We start from the raw sequence: 24,550 nt of genomic DNA on the forward strand, positions 1-24,550 counted from the left end.
ACAAAGAACACCAATCTATGTCAACCAAGGACAATAAAAGAAGAATCTTCTCAATCCGGGATAGAGAGATCATCCGAATTTTTCATAGAGGCAACCAGCCCCACAAAATTCGGCTTTTCAAAATCAAGGGCATCAAAATTAGCCCACTTCTCAATTTCCAAATAGGCAATTTCAGGCATCTTCAAGTTACCGTCCACCCTACAATCCAAATGTTTCTACTCCACCTCCTGTGTTTCCAACTGATGAAATTCTCGCTCTGAACAAGCAAATGATGGAATCTCTAAATAAGCAAATGATAGAATCTAATAAGCAATTGTTGACATCATTGCAGCCCACTCTCTAAATGGTTCATTCACCTACTCAGTCAATAGCTAAACTTGAGAATTAAGTAGGACAAATAACTACTTCAATGAACCAACTTCTTTAAAGAGATAAGGGAAAGCTTCCTGCTCAACCATTTAAGAATCCTAGAGGGATGCATGTGATTGACGAAGCCCCTCCTCCGAGTGGGCCTACTCATGAACAAGTCTAAGCAATCACCACCCTTAGGAGTGGTCGAATTATGGACAACAAGGTTGATAAAGGAAAAGAGGAACAAGTTCTTCCTCCCAAAAATCCAAATCCTAACTCATCTAATCCAAATTTCACTCCTGAAAATCCAAAGTCTAGCACTGAAAATTCCAAGCTTGTACCCCCAAATGTGGAGACTTCTTATGAGCCTAAGGCTCCGTTTCCTCAACGTCTCCAAGAGTCGACACATTTTGGGAACAAAAGTTGTAAAATTCAGGACATGTGGGAGGTCTTTAAGCAAGTAAAGATCAACCTTCCTCTCTTGGATGCTATCAAGCAAATCCCTCCATATGCAAAATTTCTCAAGGATTTATGTACTCAAAAGCACACTTCCAAATATCATTTACCAAAGAAGGTAAGACTAACTGAAAATGTGAGTGCGATCATTTAGCACAGCACTCCTCCAAAGTATAAGGGTCTAGGTGCCCCAACAATCTCGTGTGTCATTGGTGACAACAAGATAGAGAGGGCCCTCCTTGACTTAGGAGCTAGTGTGAACTTGATTCCATTTTCAGTTTACTTTCACCTTGGTTTGGGAGATCTTAAGCCAACCTTCCTGGTTTTGCAGCTTGTCGATAGATCGGTCAAGCACCCATGGGGCATTCTTGAAGATGTCATAATCAAAGTGGACAAATTCTACTTCCTGGTAGACTTCGTGGTTCTTGACATGGAACCAGTCCATGATCCAAAGAAACATATTCCCGTGATCCTCAGTAGGCCTTTCTTAGGTACGGTTAATGCTTCGATAAATTGTCGAACCGGGGTGATGGATATTGCCTTTGGAAATATGCAAGTTAAGCTCCACATTTTCCATGCAACTCAACATCCTTCCAAAGAGGATGATTGTTTCCTTATTGATGTGGTAGATGAAATGGTCGAACAATCTCTCCCCTTCATTCTAAGCAAAGATCCGCTTGAAACTTGCATGTCTCACTTTGATTTTGCAAACTTTGATATCAACCAATCCATCCAATAAGTGAATTCTTTACTTGACATTGCAGCTATCATGGACTTTCCTCCTTGGAGGGTGCCATGAGAACCACTTCCTCAACTTTCCACTACTCCTGTGGTCCCTTCCTTGAAATCTCCACCACAACTTGAGTTAAAGCCGCTCCCGACCCACCTCAAGTATGTGTTTCTTGGTGCAAATCAAACTCTTCCAGTCATTATTGCATTGGACCTTTTAAAAGACTAAGAAAATGGCCTTTTAGCGGTGCTACAAGAGCACAAAGAAGCTAGCTGGGCAGTGGCTGATTTAAAAGGAATCAACCCTTCTATTTGTATGCATCGCATTCATTTGGAGGATGACGCTAAACCTTCTAGAGAGGTGTAGCGCCAGTTGAATCCCAACATGAAGGAAGTGGTCATGAAAGAAGTGATCAAGCTACTAGATGCGGGAATCATCTACCCCATCTCTTATAGCAAGTGGGTGAGCCCCATTCAAGTTGTTCCTAAGAAATCCGGCCTCACCATTGTTGAAAATTCAGCGGGAGAGCTCGTGCCACAACGCACCACCACCGGGTGGTGTGTGTGCATTGACTACCGGAAGTTAAATTCTACCACTAGGAAGGATCATTTCCCACTCCCATTCATTGATCAAATCCTAGAAAGACTTGCCGGCCAAAGCTACTACTGCTTTCTTGATGGTTATTTCGGCTTTGAGCAAGTGGCAATTGATCCTCAAAATCAAGAGAAGACCACATTCACATGTCCCTTTGGAACATTTGCCTATAGACGCATGCCCTTTGGGCTATGCAATGCACCGGCAACTTTCTAAAGGTGCGTGATGTCCATATTTTTCGATATGGTTGAAAAGTTTTTGGAAGTATTCATTGATGATTTTTCCATCTTTGGATCTTCCTTTGACTCCTGTCTCCACTATCGATCCCTTGTGCTTTAGAGATACAAGGAGATAAATCTGATTCTAAGTTAGGAAAATAGTCATTTATGGTCCAAGAAGGCATTGTCTTGGGACATGTTATTTCTAAAAGGGGAATTGAGGTCGATAAGGCCAAAGTTGAATTGAACTCTAATCTTTCTGCTCTAAATTCTATCCAACAAATCTGTTCTGTTCTTGGTCATGTCCGCTTTTACCGCCACTTCATCAAAGATTTTAACAAAATATCCCGGCCCTTGTGTAATCTTCTTCCCAAGGATATTCCCTTCAATTTTGATGAAGCATGTTTGGAAGCTTCCAAGAAGCTCCGTACTCTTATCTCATCAGCCCCAATCATGAAACCGCCTAATTGGTCTCTTTCATTTAAGATCATGTGTGATGCATCCGATTATACATTGGGTGCGGTTTTAGGCCAGCATGTGGACAAGCTACCGCATGCCATCTATTATTTTACTGTGGGACTAGCAAAATGTAAATTGGGGGTGTGATTTGCGCCGAATATTGCATATTCAAGCACCCTTATTTGCATTAATTAAGTCCATTCGTTGATCAAATTATACATCTTGGCTTCATTTGCGTGTTTTTGTTCACTTTCAGGTTGGTGCCCCAAAGATAGTTAAAAGCGCTGCTTTGTTGAGTTTTTGAAGAATCAAAGCATGCTGTTACCGGGGACCTTCACTTTGGCCAAACCAGTGACCCATTGATCTCATGTTTTCCTTGCAAAAAGCGCTAAGGAGGATGCCTGCAAAGCGGACCGAGACAAAAACAGCTCAAGGAGCAAGTGAAGTGCCCAGAAGTATGGCGGGCGCCAGCCATGCACCTGTGGGTGGCTGCCAAATAGGGCAGAATGCTAGTGATTTTTCGGGCACCCGTCATTCCTTAAGGGCGCCTATCGCCAGCCGCACTCTTACCTTCATGACACAGCGCGGGTGCCCGCCCTACACTGCGAGCGCTCGCCAATTTCCAGACATCAAAGCATGGGCCTCATTATCTCACCTAATGTTATCCCCTTAATTGGGGGGATTGCTCTGCACTTGTCTAGGAGTTTTGGGCCACGAAAATGGAGTTGTTGGATGGCTATGGTTGATTATTAAGGGCTTGATTAAATGAATAGACATATCTCACATTTTGTAAGGTTCTAGAGAGAGAAATATTGTGAGCTTGAGGGTTTGTGTGTCTTGGAGCTCCTAGGTGCGAAAATGGAAGTGAAGACCACTTCTTCTCCTTCCTCCTTTGCATCCATGGGTAACTAACTCCCTCTCTAGGGAGGTGATAAAGCCCTTCCTTGTAAGCATGCCTTAGTTTTGGTTTAAATTTAGGGTTATTTCATAATCTAGAGCACTTTACATGTTGTAATGGATATTAACTTCTATAAATGATCATGTTGAATTTATTATCTTGTCTTAGATTGTATGTTCTCATGGCTGTATGGCTTGCATTTTCATAGTGATAATGGAAATGAGATTGTGAAATGGTTTTAATGGCATGGTTTATGAGAAATTTGTTAGTCCATAGCTTAGGGCCTCCCTTTGATGGATTAATCTTGACTCTTGACTCTATGTGCTTTTATCATTTGATTGAGGGCTTGATAATCTCTAGCTTAGTGAGCATGTCTAAGGCTATACCCTAGTTTAGGTAGTTCAAGCATGTGAAACTTTGATAGGTTATTCTTACCTTTTGATTTAATTGAATTTCTTGATGATAATGTAGCAATCATGTGTTGCTACATATCATGGTCACACATAAATGTTGTTTCCCCAAGTTTATCATAATCTAGTATGTGTATAGGGTTGCTAGTGAATTCACTTCCCTAGTCCTCTCTATCTAGATTTCCTTCCTCTTAATTTCCTTCAATTTAGTGTCTAATGCACAATGTAATTTCAAGTCACCTAGTGACAAACCAAACAAAAACTCTGCACTCCCTTCATCAAACAAAGTGGTTTTAATGACCTTGGTTGCTATAAACTAGCAATCCTAGATGTTCAACTTACCCGTCCAATAGCCCTATTTTACAATGATTTATGCAATTGCAAAGGGTTGATTATTATTGAGATAGTCGACGAGACCCATCAGCTACCTTAGAGCATTTCTAGCACAAACCACAACATTTATGCAATTTAACAATATAGGAGCATATAGTGTAACGTAACAAGATATAGGTATTCAAAGTTATCAACTTGTGACCTAAAATGCAAAAACAACCGGAACGGTTCATACCACCTAACGTCTATATTCCAAATGAGTTTAAGGAATCATTCTAGGCTACATTAAAAAATTAATACCCAAATTACAATATCAATGCAATTTTAACTAACATTAGAACTTCTAATACAACGCATCAAGGCATAGATTATCAAAGTTAACAACTTGTAATCTAAACTACGGAAATAACAAATTATGACAATTTAGTGCTATTAACTTGTATTAAGAAACAAGGCATGCAAGTATACTAAGCACATGTATACTACACTTAATTGAAACGTCAAACACCATATCACAAGCTATGAATAATCCATATTGAACAACTTGATATTGAATGTGAAATAAAGTAGTGGCAGAAAGACAAGGATATACGGTCTCAATGACCAAGCAAGCTGATCTCGAGTTACTACCCCGCAAGGTACTACCTAGTGCGCACTAAACCCAGAGTCAACCGTATATTGGTGTTTTAGGGTTACTAGCCTTCAGAGGACCACCCAGTGCGCACTAAATGTTATAGGGGGAGCTCTCATCCCTCGTACTAGAGTTATGCCCTAGCTGTAACATATTACAATGCCTTATAAGCTTTCCTAAAATCAATAAGTTGTGCATCAAGGTATAATACATATACTCAATATATTAGTCAACTACCACGCACAAATAAGTCAAGTAAAACACATAATATTCATCCTATGTCTTCAAGCTACAATGGCATATGACATGTCAAACGTATAATGTGTATATAAGTAAGTTAAACTATAACTTCTACTCATGGAATACTATAATGTAATCATACAACAAGTTCCAAATTTACAAGTTAATCTTGAAAATAACTTCAATACCTAACTACCTCAATGGAAGCATATAATGGAATTAAATTAAATTAAATAATTAATTCTCAAGATTACAAAGTAACTCCAAATATTCTAAAATTAATATAAGTTAAAGGTCATAGCAAGGTCTAGTTTAATATCACATTACAAGTTATTTCTACCTAATTTACAACTAGGTAGATTAAACTCCATACAAGAAAATAATTAAATTAAATTTCTCCACACTTATTTAAATATTCTCATTTTCATATATATGAATAAACATATTAAGGCCTAATTTAATATCACATTGTAAGTTCATTCCAAGCTAGGTACAACCATGTGAATTAAATCCCATATAAAGAAAATAATTAAATAAAAGTCTCAAAACTTATCTGATTATTCTCAATTTGATACACGTGAAGGAACTTGTCAAGAAAATCATGAACACCAAGTTAGAAACTTAATCAAGCTCATGGAACAATTGAATAGGTTTTAATTAATTTCTTTAATTAAAATCTCTAGATTTTAAAACTCATCCAAATACCCTCAAATTAAAGTATGTTATAAAACATGCCAAAACTTGATTTAATAGCCTAATACAAGTGATTTCCATGTAATTAAACCGTCATACAAGAAAAATAATAAATGAAAGGTTTCAAAAGCTAATCAAATATTCCCGATTTAATATATATGAAAGTATATGGCATGCACATCAATAATATCAAGTCAGAAATACAATGGAGTGAATAGTACACTTGGAATAAATTATTTAATCAAATAAATAAATTATCTCTACATTTTAAAACATCTTTGAATGCTCTGAAATTCACATATGTTGAAGAGTATACTAGGGCCAAATATAATATGATATTACATTTTGATTTCAAGCTAAATAAGGCCACATGAATTAAATTTTCATTTAAGAAAAATATTAAATAAAAGTTTCAATACTTGTCCAAATGCTCTCAATTTAATATATGTCAATGATCATATCAAGGGGTAATTTAATGTCATGCCACATGTTTAAACCAAGCTATAACTAACCGGGAAAATCAAATCTCACACAAGAAAAATAAATAATAAAATCTCTAGATTTAATTCAAAGACATGTAAATGAGTTGTATAACCATCAATAGCATGAAATACATCAAGAATAAAACTATTACACCCCCTACCTCAATTTGAGTTAAAAATCTCAATTCCCCACCAAAAGAAAAGTGTTTCGAATCTGACGATACTCCTAGGTTATGTCGGGGACAACACGGTGATCATAAAACTTTAAAGAGGACATAACAAAATCCTAATTTGGCCTCAAACCCGAACTCAAAAAATGGCCAAAAACGGATTCTAATAAGGGCAAAAGGTAGAGCACGATGAGGCCAACGATAAACGTTAAGGCGAAAGACTTTTTACAAAGGCAATCAAGTGGAGAAGAAGAAAGAGTGGTGGTAGCCCTTTGGGCTCCCATGACTGCTAGCCAAGAGGAAGAAAAAGGCTGAAAAGCTGACTTTCTAAATTAGGTCAACCTATTTATAGAAATCTCAAAAAGTGCCCCGAAAGGGCCCCGCCGGGTCCAGAAAAGTGGAATTTGGGTAGACGCTCTCAAATGGCAAAACTCTGTGAATGAAAAAGAACCTAAATGAGAAAATATGAGCAATAGAAGAAATGGCATCAAAAATTGAGTCTCGAGCAGAGAGTTATGCCCCAAACAAGTTCGGCGGTAACCGGGGTCAGAAATCCCTAAAACTGGGGAAAATGACTGGGAGGAAATTCTAAGAGTTCACGAGTCGACCAAAAGTGAAAATGAATCCTGTACGAGGATTTAGGCTCAAAACGAGGTATTTTGCAATAAGTTTCATTAATTACACAATAGCCCCTACAAAATGGGTGAACTACAAAACTGGCCCAGAATGAAAATATCTTCCAAAAGATATTTTCTTAAAAACCCCTGAAATTAAATATCTTCAAAAGATATTTATGAAAAACACTCCAAGAAAAGAAAAAGATTCTGAAGAACTGTGCATCCATGCCCCTATGGATACCGGGAGCAACCAGAATACTTTTCTACAAAAGTAAAGATACGTATTTTGTGAAAAGCACTTAGGATGAAGGCACGTGAAGTCAAAAACCAACTCCGAGCATGAAAAGTGAGGTTGTGCCAAAAAGTGACCAACAGGGAAAAAGACATAATAGGGAAAAGGAGGAAAAGTGAATAGTGTCCAAAAAGTAAAAATGTGGAAATGACCCGATCCTTAAAAGAAGTTGTCAATCCAAATGAAAGAGTCTTGGAAACCATTTTGAAGCACTCGAGATGACACCCTATGATAAGAAACAGAACTCGGAAAAGAAAATTAAACGAAAAAAATTTATCTGCAAAATTTGAGAAAAAAGGAAAGGAAGGAAAATGACCGAGTCATTACAACCTATCCTCCTTAAAGGAATTTCGTTCCCGAAATTAGAAACATAATAGAAAAAGAATTAAACAAGGACTGAACATAAAGGCAAGCCAAATGACAGCTTATAAAGCACTGAAGCATAACTCCAGATGTCTCAAGATCAACTGAAGGAACGCGAAACCACGAACCGAGACAACACCTCATACGAATCAGCACGTTACCTCAACATCAACCACTGAGAGAATCCCTAGACAACGAAACGTTAAAACATGATAAAAGAAAAGAGTGACAAAGCAACACAAACAACGACCAGAACCCACCCACAACGTACTCAAATGTGTGGTAGTAATGATAGTGCCTAGCGCCCGCCCACACTTACTCGTCAGTAAAGTAGCATCGACGGCAACTAGCACCCGCCCACAACACACAATTTGGTATGGTAGCATGACAGTATATGGCACCAGTTCATAGCCTACCCCAACCAGGTCAACTTGGAAAACCTATCGATATAAAGACATCAATGTTGAAAATGATCATTACCAAAAGCACTACAGAAACTAGGCATCTACGAGAGTTAGGGTAGCTAATCCTAAAATTCTGACAACAATGTCATAGGCACCGCTACGCTTAAGGCCTAAAATTCTCAGTGTAAGTAGAGCCAACAGCTCCTACATTGCAAAACACCATTGACACTCCCCGACCACATCGTAAAGCCACGAAGGAAAAGGAAATGCAATAGTGCCTCCCTGGCCCGCGTCTCACTTCACCAGATAAGGACTACGATTCTACGCTCACGTGAGCCTTACTTGCATGAATCGTCAAACTAAGGTCTCGAAATATCTAACCAACAAAACAGACAAGAAGGTTCCTGACATGGGTCCTTACAGAATGAATTTCTCCAATCCAAAGAAGAACTTCGTAAAACAAGAATGCACCCAAGGGGTACAACAGACCCTAAGTGACAATGTCAAAACTAGACATAAAAGTAAACAGCTAGCATGCAATATAGTAACAGACTATCTGCTCACACAAGTAGTAAGATCACATAAAGCATGTCAGTGTATACGGGAGAAAAACGTAAGGCATGACGATATGCTACATATAATCATGTTAAGATGAACAAGCATATACAATGTACTCAGATAGACAAGCATATACTATATGGGAAAATAACAAGTAGGTACCACGTGCTAAGGTAAACGAGCATACATCATATGCTAAGATAGTTAAGGTAAACTTCTAAACAAGTTGCACATAAGCAAACAAATATGTTATCAAATCAAAACATGTTATCAAGAAGCATTTAAACACGTAGCGCATGGCAACACAAGCATGATATGCACCCAAAACCTATTGTCTTAAGGTATTTAAACCCAGACGCTCTGATACGACCTGCGACAGCCCTGGTTTTTCAAGCCAGTGCGTCCTGTGATGAACCGGAGATTGACCCGATAACGGATCCAGATGCAGAAACAAGAAACAAGACAATAGTCTCCAAAGGCACAACACACCTCTAAGACACTTTGATGACCTTCCATGAGGTCGTGGAACTCAATGAGAACTGACATGTGATACCCCTCGTTTTTAGAGCCACAGGTGATTAAGTCCAAGCACAGATCTAAGAGATACCAAACAATTAATATATAAACAAGCAGGAATAGAAAATGAAATAAGAATAAAATAATAATATGCTGAAAGAATTCTAAATTAAAAATCCTCAAAATTTAAATAATAAATTCCCGACTTCCCAATATCTGTACAACTTGGGAATCCATCTAGTGGACCCCGATTCCAATCCCAAACTAAAAAGTAGAACAACTAAAATAAAAATACAAAGCTAAACATAGAAAGCAGTCCTACATAGTCGGAGGAGTGAGTGTCTGTATCTGCTCAGCACGATCAAGCTCTAAGCCTGGAACTTGCGAACACCTGAAAAATAAGAGTGGGTCAGGCCCACATACAAGTTCTATCCTACTACAATCCATACAGAAACCTGATATATAAATACATCCTAAATAGCTCAACAATATTTATATAGTTCGAAAATATATATATCCACACTACAGGACTCTCACTGGACTACAATGGAGGTCTCAACCTGAATAGAAGGCAACATGCAAAAACGCACCCAAAGGTGGGCATGAGTACCTAGACCTAACAGGGTATACCTTAACCATCACAACTAGTTACGCATCCCAATACATATACGCTCCCTAACCAATGATCTTGAGACTGAAGCTCATATCGCGGTACCATAAATTATGTACATATATTTCCATCCAAAACCAATGTAGTACCGCTCAACTAGTCGTTGCCAAGACATGACATAAAATTAGGATTGAAATGTTTTAATTAAATCCATTACCTTCCTAATACAGAAATATAAACAAATATCCAATATGTCATTCAACTGTTTTAGTTGGCAGGATATGAAACCATGTAGGATTTAACTGTTTTAGTTAATCCATTCCGTATGTTTGAATAGGTAGGAATTAACGTTTTGAACTAATCCGTCCCTAGAATAGGTAGGTCTTAGTGTTTTGAACTAAGCCGTTTCTAATATGCCACCGTCCCATACCGGTGCATATACACATATATAAGTAAGACTTAACTTTTATAGTTAATCCAACTTATTTCCAAATAGGTAGGACTTAGTATTTTTAACTAATCTGTCCCTAGTATGTCACCGTCCCATACCGGTGCATACACACACAACCAATCCAACAATTGACAAAACAGTACAAACAGTTCATCAATTATAATTCAGAATAATATAATAATAATCAGAATCTTACTGAACACATTATAGTGAAATTCTTAAACGTAAATTTCATAACAATCGATAAATCCAACAATTGAAGCAATCTAAACCGTTAAAACATCAATTAACTCCATATAAGCATACTACAGTTTCGGTTAATCAACTATGCTTCTTTTAGTGCTTAAACATGATTAATACTGTTTAATCATTCATACTCAAAATGCTAGAATTACAGTAAGCAATTAAATCCTCCAAACAGCCTAGAAATTGATACCGTTTTTAATAAAATAAATATCAATTTAATCCAAACAAAACCTAGTTAATTGCTGGTATTCCATCACCCTTATACACTGTTGAAATCTGATTAAATATTATTAAATCATATGCAAAAGATTTGGTAACTTTCAGTAAGCAAACAACATAACAAAACAATGCTCAACATGTAGGCTTTTCTTTATCTTCATGTTGCTTCATTCTTTAATACACTAATGTGATAATGCTTCCTAATATTTCCATAGGTCCATCACAATTAATTCAATCATTCGGTGCAATTTAAACGGATTAAAAATACTCTAGACAGCTCAAACAACCCCTAAAAAGACCAAAACTGTGTGTTTCTGTCGAGAGCAGGCTCTCATAAGTTTAAAGCCTGCTCCATTAACTTGGGAGCCTACTCAAAGGAGTTGGGAGCAGTCTCCACACTCCTTGGAGCTATCTCCATCAATGAGGGAGCTGGCTCCCTCCTTTTAGGAGCCTGCTCTCTCACTCCCTAAAGCCGTTATGTGTTTCTACTTCGTCTTCCTCGCCTTCGGATATACTCAGGGCCTCTGTAATGTTTTACATACTTGTTCTAGTGTTCATTTAATGTCCTAGATTAATTATAAGACATCAACATGCATCACTGATCTCAATTAAACAAAGCGTAAACTCAAAGACAATAAAAACCAGTTAACAGAACTTTAAGAATTTGCAAACCAGTTTAATACAACGAGTTTAAATATAGTTTAACCATGCATAAAAGATTTGTTTTAGCATTAATTAAACCCCTGGAGTCTACCTAGGCATGCACAGAACACAGGTTTAGGGGAAAGAGTTAGAATAGAGACTTAGCTTTAGGTTTCCGTTCAAAACTTTAACCGTCGTCTTTAATAATTCCGGCGACCTTATTGCTTTCACCGACCACTGTTGCTCCAAGTTCAACCCATAAGCAAGCCAATTTCCCCTTTTTGGTTTAGTCTTAGTCTAAGCCAAACCCTAATCTTCCTATCTCTATTCCTCTCTATTTCTCTCTGTCTCTCTGTATGCATGAACATGGTTTATAAACCCTTGGTAGACGTATAAAGGTATATATATAGGCTTATACAAATACCAACCCTAATTCTAATTATATTGAGAGAAGGAAAAGAAAACTAACCTACTTACATAACCAAGTCAGTTACATTCGTGGAGAAAATAAAACCCTAAAACTATTAAAACATCTAATTCACTAATCCACATAAGCATATAACAAGGAAAACAAATAATTAAAACGAACAATTAAACAAAACATTTAAATAAAAAAAAAGAATATAATTAATTCAATTCAAAATAAAAACAAGTACAATTAAATAAACACTTAAATAAAACAATTCATTTAAATAACATAATTCATAATTAATCAATTAAGCAAATACGCACATAATTCTTATAATGCAATAGAAATCTAAAATCATAATTTAAAATACCAAGACTATCCTTTCTAAAATTAGGGGTATTACATTCTTCCCCCCTAACAAAAGGAATTTCATCCTCAGAATTCGCTCTTACCTTCTTCCTTGATTTCAGGAAACTGCAAGCGAACGACGTCCCCCTATTTCCAAGTAGACTCAACCTCATTGTGATGACCTTACGGAACACGCACTAAAGGGATAACCCTATTCCAAAGAATTTAATCCCGACGGTCGACAAAACGACCCGGGGCCTCCAATTATGTTGCATCCGGTATCTATACCAGGGTTCAAATCCATAGTCCTCCAAAGACGCACAAAATTCCTAGGCATGCAGCGCTTAACAAGTTGATAGTGCAAAGCTATAGGCGACTGCCTAAACTAATAAACAAATCCGTGAAAAGTTAATCAAATAGGTAAAACTGACCTTCCCCCAACAAACACATTGCTTCCTATACGGAAAACAGCCCAACCAACCATTTCCTGATAGAAAACTCAAATACACGAGTTCAACCATTTACAAAACCCGATTGCCACCTTTAAACCGCGCGCAATCCTCTACAAAAAGGAGTATTTCTCTCCTATGTATCCTTATATAAAGTCAAGGTCTCATCATACCACCCTCGCTTCCATGTTAGACCAACAAGTGAGAGATCTGCACTACATAATATCCAAAAACCTCAACTGTTGTCGCACTAACCTCCTTATGCCAACAATAACATAGATAATAAAAGAAAAGTGAAGTAACACTTTCAATTACCCATGCAGACCTAGGATATATGTCCTAAGCATATCCTCCATGATCAAAGATAATGTCTCGACCAAATCTCCCGTTTAGAGATGCAAAGTAAAGTTATTGCTCCAACATCTTCAGAAAATTCCTGTGATATTGCACCTTTTATCTACTATAATAAGTAACCACATGTTATAACTCCGTTATCAGTTAAATGTAGAACTGATAAGAAATTCCCAAGTAAATACTACTAGAAGTAATGTCCATAAGTGAACTTGCTTTATCCACCACACTTAATCCATATAGGATTAAAATTCCAACCAATGTTCGTAATTTTGACCAACAATCCACTCCTTCCGAGTCCTACTCCCATTTTGACATAGGAAGTGGCTAAAACCTCCAATGACATCCAAGTATCATATTCCAACTTGCTAACAAGTGATACACTTGGAGACAGTTATGTACATGTCCTTATCCGTACCGCTCACCAAAACTAACATGGTATGTTGTGATGCAACTCATAACTATTTGACTGCACCGTAAAATTTATGAATTTTACATCTCAGTCACTCCGACATTCCTCGCATCATTATGACAAACCACTAATCCTCCTTCAGTACCCCAAGCTCATTTGAGTAGGGTACCACCTCCTCCAGGGTTAGCTCTAATATTCTAAATTGACCTCTTCAATTTCTTTGGTAACAGCAAATGTTATTTTTACACATGCTAAAACCCAACTGATTGCGCAATAACCACCGAAGATTCAACTACCATATCGGTTGAAAAGATCATCCTCCTCCCTATTACTTCCACCAGACGAAACTTAATACAAAGTGTGAATCACCACATCTATCCATTTAAGCCGTCTCGTGATCCGTGCTATTTGTATGAACTGATATCTTATCAGATCCAAAATAGACAAAGTGAAGCTGATTAATTTTATCAGTCAAGCAATATCCCAACCAGAATCCTGTCCCTTGTGTAGAATTAGTAATCTCTCAACTAAATCCGTGGAAACTACTCTGTCATTCCCATTCTAATATGAGAAATGGCTACAAGGATCTAACAATCTTTGATGGTCCATCTGAATTATCTACTAGATAAAAGACTTTAAGACAAAATCACTGTGTCCCACCTCCTTCTTGTCCTCCAAACATCCGCTTCATTCCGTGAAATATCATATGTCCACCAGAATAAATAAAGAACTAAGAGTTGTGAACTTCAGTCCTTACATCATCCTTCCAATTTATCTATAGAAAGTACCGGTAGTCTGATACCACCAGCTGTCATCTGCACCCATTATTTAATTTGAAGCATCGTTAAAACCTAACTCTGCATCTAAATCCATACATTCTGATCCATAATAAACTTACCGATATAGAAAGTCAATCAGCAATTCTATTTATCAAAAATCAACTAACTACAACTGTTCCACATACATCGTGCACCTCTTCTTTATTGAGGTGTTCGGTCTCACCTTCATATCTTTGACATCCTACTGCTCTAACACAAGTAAGTGTCTATTAGTCTTCCTATCTAGCTTCAAAAGAATATAGAATCTTTCCATCATCCAAAAAGTCAGTAATTTGCTAGCAATAACTAGTTGCGAATTGTGACCTAAAAAAAAAATTTCCCCATATTATTGGTGCAAATAAAGAGACTTTGCTTCCTCTTCGATATACCATCCCCGGCAACACCTCCTAATGACACACCCTCATGAATAAAATTCTTGATTAAGAATAGACTGATGAATAGTTAGTCTGTCTACTATCCTCAGTCAATGTCATTCCAATAAGTACTTAAATCAGTACAAAATCCTCCTGCCGACTTGGGAACAACCTTTGATACTTCCAAGAAGATGTTCAGCAAAGTCAGTACCTTCGATAAATCATCATGGTATTATAGTATATCAAACTAATCGTACTAGATTATTTGACTCGTACTGCTGGTTTAATTATCCCATCTTGAAAGCATACCATAATTACGCATGTATAAGTCCAATAGATTGGCTAGAACTATGTATATCTACCAAATCCTATGACCACATACTCACAATCCTAGCGTAAATAACGTTATTCCTCCAAAACGGTACTTAGCTGATCACACATTTGTGTCCCCAACTAAACCACACTTCCAATCCTGAATAATTGACGAAAATGAAACGCATAATACACATACAATAAAAGAAAATATAATCCTACCTAAAACATCTGTCGTTCTAGAAAAGAAAGTCTCTTTTGGAATCAACCTTACTAGATTGGTTCACAATTTCCTTTCATAGTTTCGTAAGTAATCATCCAACCTCGAAACACATCCTTTAAACATAGCCTAAAAACAAAATCCATTTTGCCTAAGCAAATTCCAAAGGCTTAACCCTCATCCTCCTTCTACGCGGAATACAAACCGTCTAATGTAGCTTTATAAAGCAACTTAGAACGTCACAACCTAATCTCCATACTCTCCAGAACGTGATATAAAATAATTATTTCGTTCTGATAAGAACTCCATCCGATTCCTGAACCCTTGAAGAATTCTTTTATCTACCTCTTTTAAAGGTAAAATGAAAATTTAACTATATGTAGGTTGATCCACACCTACTCTACTAGTATCATTCACTATACTATTAGCGAATAAGATCACCCTCGTGTGACCCTTCATCTTCAAGATTTAGTACCCTTTCTTGGATACTTTACAACCCCTCCATTAGGATCCTCTTCAAACTCCTATTCCTCGTTTGTCTCCTTTATGAGAACAATTGAAGTCGTGTTGGTCCTGGTATGCGATGACTTAAAACACCCTCCTAATTCCTTCCTTGGCTTATACTTTTAATGTAGCACCAACCGGAACTAAACCTTCGATCCCAAGTTCTGCTTCTGGCAAAGAACTTGATAACGTACTCATTTACTCCTTTGGGTCATATGGCTTTCGCCTTGGACCCCATCCTCCTCCTAATGTCAACCATTCTATAACCATGAAATATAATTGACATCTGCTCATCCTAATGAACCATAAATAGAGTACAACGAATCCTAATATGGCTCTAAGTTTTAAGAGACGGAACGCAGAAGTCATATAATGAAAGACACTCCTAAGACACTAGAACCTGGAGTGCTCTAATACCAATTGTGATACCCCTCGATCATAGAGCTACGGGTGATCAAGTCCGAGCACAGATCCGAGGGATACTAAACAATTAATATGTAACCAAGTAGGAATACAAAATGAAATAAGAATAAAATAATAATACGTAGAAAGAATTCTAAATTAAAAATCCTCAAAATTTAAATAATAAATTCCTAACTTCCCAATTTCTGTACAACTCAAGAATCCATCTAGTGGACCCCTATTCCAATCCCAAACTGAAAAGTAGAACAACTAAAATAAAAATACAAAGCTAAACATGGAAAGCAGTCCTACATAGTCGGAGGAATGAGTGTCTGTATCTTATCGGCACAATCAAGCTCTAAGCTAGGAACTTGCGAACACCTGAAAAATAAGAGTAGGTCAGGCCCACATGGAAGTTCTATCCTACTACAATCTATACAGAAACCCGATACGCAGATACATCCTAGATAGCTCAACAATATCTACATAGTCCGTAAATATATATATCCACACTAGAGGACTCTTATTGGACTACAATAGGGGTTTTAACCTGAATAGAAGACAACATGCAAAGACGCACCCAAAGGTGGACATGAGTACTTAGACCTAACAGGGTATACCTCAACCATTCCAATCAGTTACGCATCCCAAATGCATATACGCTCCTTAACCAACAATCCTGAGACTCAAGCTCATATCGCGGTCCCATAAATTATATATATACATTTCCATCCAAAACCAATGTAGTGCCGCTCAACTGGTCGTTGCCAACACACGACATAAAATTAGGATTAAACGTTTTAATTAAATCCATTACCTTCCTAATATAGAAATATAAACAAACATCCAATATGTCGTTCAACTGTTTTTACTTGACAGGACATGAAACCATGTAGGATTTAACTATTTTAGTTAATCTATTCCGTATGTATGAATAGGTAGGAATTAACGTTTTGAACTAATCTGTCCCTAGAATAGGTAGGTCTTAGTGTTTTGAACTAAGTCGTCCTTAATATGCCACCGTCCTATACTGGTGCATATACACATATATAAGTAGGACTTAACTTTTATAGTTAATCCAACTTATTTCCAAATAGGTAGAACTTAGTATTTTTAACTAATCCGTCCCTAGTATGCCACCATCCCATACCGGTGCATATACACACAACCAATCCAACAATTGACAAAACAGTACAAATAGTTAATCAATTATAATCTAGAATAATATAATAATAATCAGAATCTTATTGAACACATTATAGTGAAATTCTTAAACGTAAATTTCATAACAATCGATAAATCCAACAATTGATGCAATCTAAACCGTTAAAACATCAATTGACTCCATATAAGTATACTACCATTTTAGTTAATCAACTATGCTTCTTTTAGTGCTTAAACATTATTAATACTACTTAATCATTCATACACAAAATGCTAGAATTATAGTAAGCAATTAAATCCTCCAAACAGTCCAGAAATTGATACCGTTTTTAATAAAATAAATATCAATTTAATCCAAACCAAACCTAGTTAATTGCTGGTATTCCATCACCCTTATACACTATTGAAATATGATTAAATATTATTAAATAATTTGTGAAAGATTTGGTAAGTTTCAGTAAGCAAACAACTTAATAAAACAATGCTCAACATGTAGGCTTTTCTTTATCTTCATGTTGCTTCATTCTTTAATACACTAAAGTGATAATGCTTCCTAATATTTTAATAGGTCCATCACAATTAATTACATCATTCGGGGCAATTTAAACGGATTAAAAATACTCCGGACAGCTCAAACAACCCCTAAAAAGACCAAAACTGTGCGTTTCGGGAGAGAGTAGGCTCTCATAAGTTGAGAGCCTACTCCATTAACTTGGGAGCCTACTCTAAGGAGTTACGAGTAGGCTCCACACTCCTTGGAGCCGGTTCCATCAATGAGGGAGCTGGCTCCTTCCTTTTGGGAGCCTGCTCTCTCACTCCCTAAAGCCGTTATGTGTTTCTGCTTTATCTTCCTCGCCTTTGGCTATACTCAGAGCCTCTGTAATGTTTTACATACTTGTTTTAGTGTTCATTCAATGTCCTAGATTAATTATAAGATATCAACATGCATAAACGATCTCAATTAAACAAAGCGTAAACTCAAAGACAATAAAAACCAGTTAACAGAACTTTAAGAATTTGCAAACCAGTTTAATTCAACGAGTTTAAATATAGTTTAACCATGCATAAAAGATTTGTTTTAGCATTAATTAAACCCCTGGAGTCTACCTAGGCATGCACAGAACACAGGTTTAGGGGAAAGAGTTAGAATAGAGACTTGGCTTTAGGTTTCCATTCAAAACCTAAATCCGTCGTCTTTAATAATTCCGGTGACCTTATTGTTTTCACTGACCACTGTTACTCCTAGTTCAACCCATGAGCAAGCCAATTTCCCCTTATTGGTTCTGTCTTAGTCTAAGCCAAACCCTAATCTTCCTCTCTCTATTCCTCTTTGTTTCTCTCTATCTCTCTGTATGCGTGAACAGGGTTTACAAACCCTTGGCAAACGTATAAAGGTATATAAATAGGCTTATACAAATACCAACCCTAATTCTAATTATATTGAGAGAAGGAAAAGAAAACTAACCTACATACATAACCAAGTTGGCAACATCCGTGAAGACAATAAAACCCTAAAACTATTAAAACATCTAATTCACTAATCCACATAAGCATATAACAAGGAAAACAAATAATTAAAACAAACAATTAAACAAAATATTTAAATAAAATAAAGAATATAATTAATTCAATTCAAAAGAAAAACAAGTACAATTAAATAAACACTTAAATAAAATAATTCATTTAAATAACATAATTCACAATTAATCAATTAAGCAAATAAGTACATAATTCTTAAAAATGCAACAGAAATCTAAAATCATAATTTAAAATACCAAGACTATCCTTTCTAACATTACGGGTATCACATGACGTGGAAACAAAAGATCGAAAAAATAACAATTAATCCCCTAGGGGCAAAATAGTCATTTTACATGAAAATAACGTCCCTAGAATGTATATAATTCCTGAAACGCATCTGTGACTTCCCATGAAGTCACGAAACTCAAAAGAAAGTAGCAGAAGCGGAAAGTAAGAAAAACTGGACAAAAATAGCCCCATGGGCAAAAATAGTCATTTCTAAAACTATGGATTCGGGTTCCACCGAGCTCACTGCTGGAAAGACAACGAAAAACTAATCAAGATGGACTCAAAAATCGCATGATTCGGAGTTCGGACGAAGGAGAAACGGCATGACGAAGAAGACACGAGCACTTAAGGCAAAAGGGTAAACTGGTAATTATTCAGGAATATCCGAGTGCAATCGAGCACACCGTTGGAAAGACAGCAAAATATTAGTCAAATTTAAAAAAAATTTCACTCGATTTGTGAAGATACAAGAAATTCCTTCCCTCTTTCTCTCTCTAGAATTCCTGTATTTCAACCAAAAAAATATCCCCCATTTCTTTCCATTACTTCTCCTATTTATAGATATTTACAAATGTTGATGGACTGCTGGATCTAGGCCCGTTCCTCCATGAGTCCTGGTCATCTTTGATGGGCTTAAGCGCGTTCGGCCCATATGGCAGTGTCTTTCTATGGGCCTGACCCATCTGTACGGACTGAATGTCGCGTTTGCAAGTCATATCCGGCCCATGTCATCTCGGGCCTCCTCAACTGCCCCCATAATTACCCCTTGTTTAATAAGGGGGTAATTATTGAAGGCGTCTCATCATGACGTTGACGGCTCGAGAAACCCACATGGGGGAACGGACGGTCAGATCCAGAATCAATGTTCCGGGGCTCGATGAATTTCTCGCCTTCCTGACGCTTCGGCCCTCGGGCCCCCCTCACCTTTATAAGGCTCTAGAATACCACTTCATGCCTTTTTACTGTCTCCATCATTAGTCAAATCTCTCTCTTTTTAGAACAGTGCTAAGCTTTTTCCGGTGAAATCCTTCAAGAGTCATTCTTCCAGCGGTCTTGCAGTGCTCTTTGTTGCTTTCTACCTCAGAGGTTAGTTTTGTTCCTTTTTTACTTTCGGCAGGCTTCTTTTTACCCTTTTAGATCCTTCAAACACTTCCACCATGGTTGTAGATCTAGATGTTCTTCGTATGAGACTTAGACTTCCTGACAACATCCAAGTTAGGGTTTGCCCTAAGGATGTTAATATTATGACCGGTGCCGGCCTCCTTCCCGGCGAAGTTTTATTTTCAAACCTTCAACTGAATGTCGTTAGGTTCCCTCTGCACCCCTTCTTTAATTATGTCTTCAATAGACTGGGGATATCCCCCCTGTAGGTAAACCCCAATTTCTTTAGAATCATATCCGTTATGCTACTGTTGATTCGTGACAGAAGTCTGGACCTTGACCTCATAGATCTTCTTCTGTGTTATAAGGTCAGTAAGATCCGAACTAACGAGCCCTTCTACCACCTCTACCCGATCGAGAAGATGTCCATATGTACGGACACAATCAAATCTGAAAAGGGTTGGAGGGATAACATCGTGGGCATTAGTGGGGCTTGGTCTTCGCCGGCTGCAGAGGATTACCCAATCCCGAGCGCCTTTGGCATCTGTTCTATTTCCTCATATAAGAAATTCAAATCTCACAAAAACGATTGCCCCTGCGAAACATGTGTTCCTCGCTTTTGTACTTTCTTATGCCGCTCCTTAGGAATACCTTGTGATGACTTGAGCTACAGTGTTTGCAGGGATAGGAGTAATTACTTGAAGAAATACGTTCTGAACGATGTTCCTTCCTGCTCAGACCACCTCACTTCAGACAACCTCCTAGCGCTCTCATCCCTCGGCTATAACATGAGCAGGCTTCAGATTCCCTCCTTTGGCAGGAAGAAAAATACTCCCCCAGCCACTTCTGCTGCTGGGGCAACCTTCTCTCCTAGATCAGCCTCTTCCTCAGCCACCATCTCTGACACCATCCCGAGCACGGTGGCTATTGACTCTGTTGTCAGCACCCCTGCTACCAACCCGAGCGCGTCTTCCACAAATCACTACAGCCCCTGCTGCCGCTGGGGGCGCTCGGGACAAAGAACGAGGCAAAAGGCCTCATTCTGACAGTGGAGTCGACCCTGAGGAGGAACCTCTCATAAGAAGGACCCGGGTCTCTGGGCCGGGTGCTCTCTTGCATCGCCCAGTCAGAGCTCCTGCCCCCTCCAGGCCTGTTGCAGCTGGTGCCTCTGCTTCTGCTTCAGCCTCCCCTTCTCTTCCCACTTTACCACCATGGGCTCCTCGGTACACCCGAACGGATGGGACGTTCGTGAAGCCGAACGAGACCATGCTAAAGGATGGCTAGACCGCCATGGCGTATTATAGGAGCATGTGGACTCCGAAAGACCTTGAGGCGGCGAAAGGTCTATCCCAGAAGGATGTGTTCAGCCGCTTTCCCCAATCTGCCATGGAGGTGACTTTTATTTTCCACCTCATGAATCCTCTCATATTATTTGGTCTTGCCTTCGTCCGACCAGACTATCGGTTTAACCATTATTAATGTATATCTATGCAGACTTTGTTTAGAATGATGGTTATGCAGAAGCAGGTTGAAATGGGGAACGCCAGGGCTCGTAAGTTTTCTGATAGCCTAGAGGTGGCCAATAAGGAAAACGACCTTCTCGCCAGCAAGAATACCGAGGTATTGGCTCAGCTTGAAAAAACCGAATAAGAAAGAGATGTCTTGAAGAAGGAGAACGACTCTCTTCAGGATGAGAAGGATGCCCTCCAGCTTGAAAAGAGCGTCTGGCAGACTGAGCGTGATTCAATCAGAGACGAAAAGGCAGAGCTCCAGCGCCTTCTGGCTGATGAACAGTCTGCTCGGATGGCTTTTGAGAAGAGAGCTCTGGACGAGCGTACTGCTCTGATTGATACCATCAGCAGAGTGAACGGTGGGATGCTGGCTCTTCATGCTCGGTTCTCAAGGGTCGGCGCTCTTAGATATGCTCAAGGATTCCGAGAAGGTTTCTCCGACCGAGTTCTGGATGAGGGACAGACCAGCTCAACTCCAGATGAGGTCGATAAGGATTTAGGGATAGACCCTCTGGGGGTCTATGTTGACCCAGAACCCACCGAAGCGGAGCATATATTTGATGAGTGCCAAGACATTGCTTCCTCTAGGATAACTACAGCTCCTCCTACCGCTCTGCCTCTAACCGCTCCTCAATCGTCAACTGTGGTACCTCCCATAGCCACTGCTGACGTTGGCCCCCAGCAGAATGACTCTGTTATTCATCTTGATTCCCCACCTCGTGAGGGTGAGATGGCTGATGGGACCGAGGAGGCGGGTCGGCACAACCAGGAGGCTGTCGGTACTGAAGCAGCTAGCTAGGACTCCTCCGGACTCTTCGATTCCATACTTTTTTGTAACAATGTGACTTGAATATTTCATTTTTTGTAAATCCAATGCTTATTATGAATGAGATGACAGAACTCTTTTTCTCTTTTTCCTTTGTGTTGCGCTCTGTTCAAACCCATTTTCAATATATATATACCTTTTCTCTCTTTTCTTTTATATTAACTTTGTCGTGTGCTTGTTTATGGCAAGTGCTTGGCGTTCGGCTTGCAGTGCCAGCTGCCACTTATCTTGCTCAAGTGCCTGGCGCTCGGCTAGAATGCCACTTGCCACTTGGCTTTTTTCATCATTTTTTTTTAGCAAGTGTCTGGCGTTCGGCTTATGGTGCCAGCTGCCACTTATCTTGCTTAAGTGCCTGGCGCTCGGCTAGAATGCCACTTGCCACTTGGCTTTTAATTTTTTAGCAAGTGTCTGGCGTTCGGCTTATGGTGCCAGCTGCCACTTATCTTGCTTAAGTGCCTGGCGCTCGGCTAGAATGCCACTTGCCACTTGGCTTTTCATTTTTTAGCAAGTGCCTGGCGTTCGGCTTATGGTGTCAGCTGCCACTTATCTTGCTTAAGTGTCTGGCGCTCGGCTAGAATGCCACTTGCCACTTGGCTTTTCATTTTTTAGCAAGTGTCTGGCGTTCGGCTTATGGTGCCAGCTGCCACTTATCTTGCTTAAGTGCCTGGCGCTCGGCTAGAATGCCACTTGCCACTTGGCTTTTCATTTTTTAGCAAGTGTCTGGCGTTCGGCTTATGGTGCCAGCTGCCACTTATCTTGCTTAAGTGCCTGGCGCTCGGCTAGAATGCCACTTGCCACTTGGCTTTTTCATTTTTTTAGCAAGTGTCTGGCGTTCGGCTTATGGTGCCAGCTGCCACTTATCTTGCTTAAGTGCCTGGCGCTCAGCTAGAATGCCACTTGCCACTTGGCTTTTCATTTTTATTTTTTATTTTTAGCAACCCATTGAAGAGGAAAGTTATTTTTATAAATTTTGGGAATTTACACATTCATACGTACTTGATTGACAACAAACAACACCCAATAAAGCCGAAACTTAGCTTTTATTGGTAGTACCTCTTCAGAGACGTGGCATTCCAGGGCTTGCTGACCAACCTTCCCGCCATGGTTTCTAACGTATATGCCCCCTTGCCTATGACTTCTGCAATTCTGTATGGGCCTTCCCAGGGTGGCATCATTTTTTTGACTATCCCCACCTTTCTTTTCAGAACCAGATCGCCAGGGGCAAAATCTCTGTGTTTCACTCTTTTGTTGTGACTATTCGCCAATACTTGCTGGTATGATGCTAACCTTATTGCTGCAGCGTCCCTCCTTTCGTCTATCATATCGAGGTTCAATCTTAACATCTTGTCGTTCTGATCTCGACTCCATGCTAAGCTTCTGATAGTTGGGACCAAGTGCTCAACCGGTATAACCGCCTCGGTACCATATGCCATTGCAAATGGGCTCTCCCTAGTCGGCCGCCTTGGAGTGGTTCTGTAAGCCCATAGGACGTTCGGGAGCTCATCCAACCACTTCCCTTTATGGTCCTCCAGCTTCTTCTTAATGTAGGCGAAAATGGTTCTGTTTGTAATTTCTGCTTGCCCATTGGCCTGAGGATGACTTACTGCAGCCAACTTCTGGTTAATTCCATACTCCTCCAGCAGCTCTCTTACTTGCTTGCTATCGAGGTTCGTGCCATTATCCATGACTATTGATCTTGGAACGCCGAAACGGCAGATAATATTGTTCCAAATAAATCGTCTCACATGAGTCTGAGTCACGCTAGGATATGGTTCTGCTTCCACCCATTTAGTGAAGTAATCCGTGGCCAGTAACACATACTTGTTCTGAGCTCTTGCCGTTGGCAGAGGACCGACCACATCCATCCCCCATTACGCGAAAGGCCATGGCGAGGCCATTACGTGTAATTCCTCAGGTGGTTGGTGGATCAATGGTCCATATCGTTGGCATTTATCGC

The sequence above is a fragment of the Cornus florida genome, unplaced genomic scaffold (genome assembly GCF_030987335.1).
Source record: "Cornus florida cultivar Cherokee Brave unplaced genomic scaffold, ASM3098733v1 CherokeeBrave_3.0.0_Hap2_Chr04, whole genome shotgun sequence".
NCBI lineage: Eukaryota > Viridiplantae > Streptophyta > Magnoliopsida > Cornales > Cornaceae > Cornus > Cornus florida.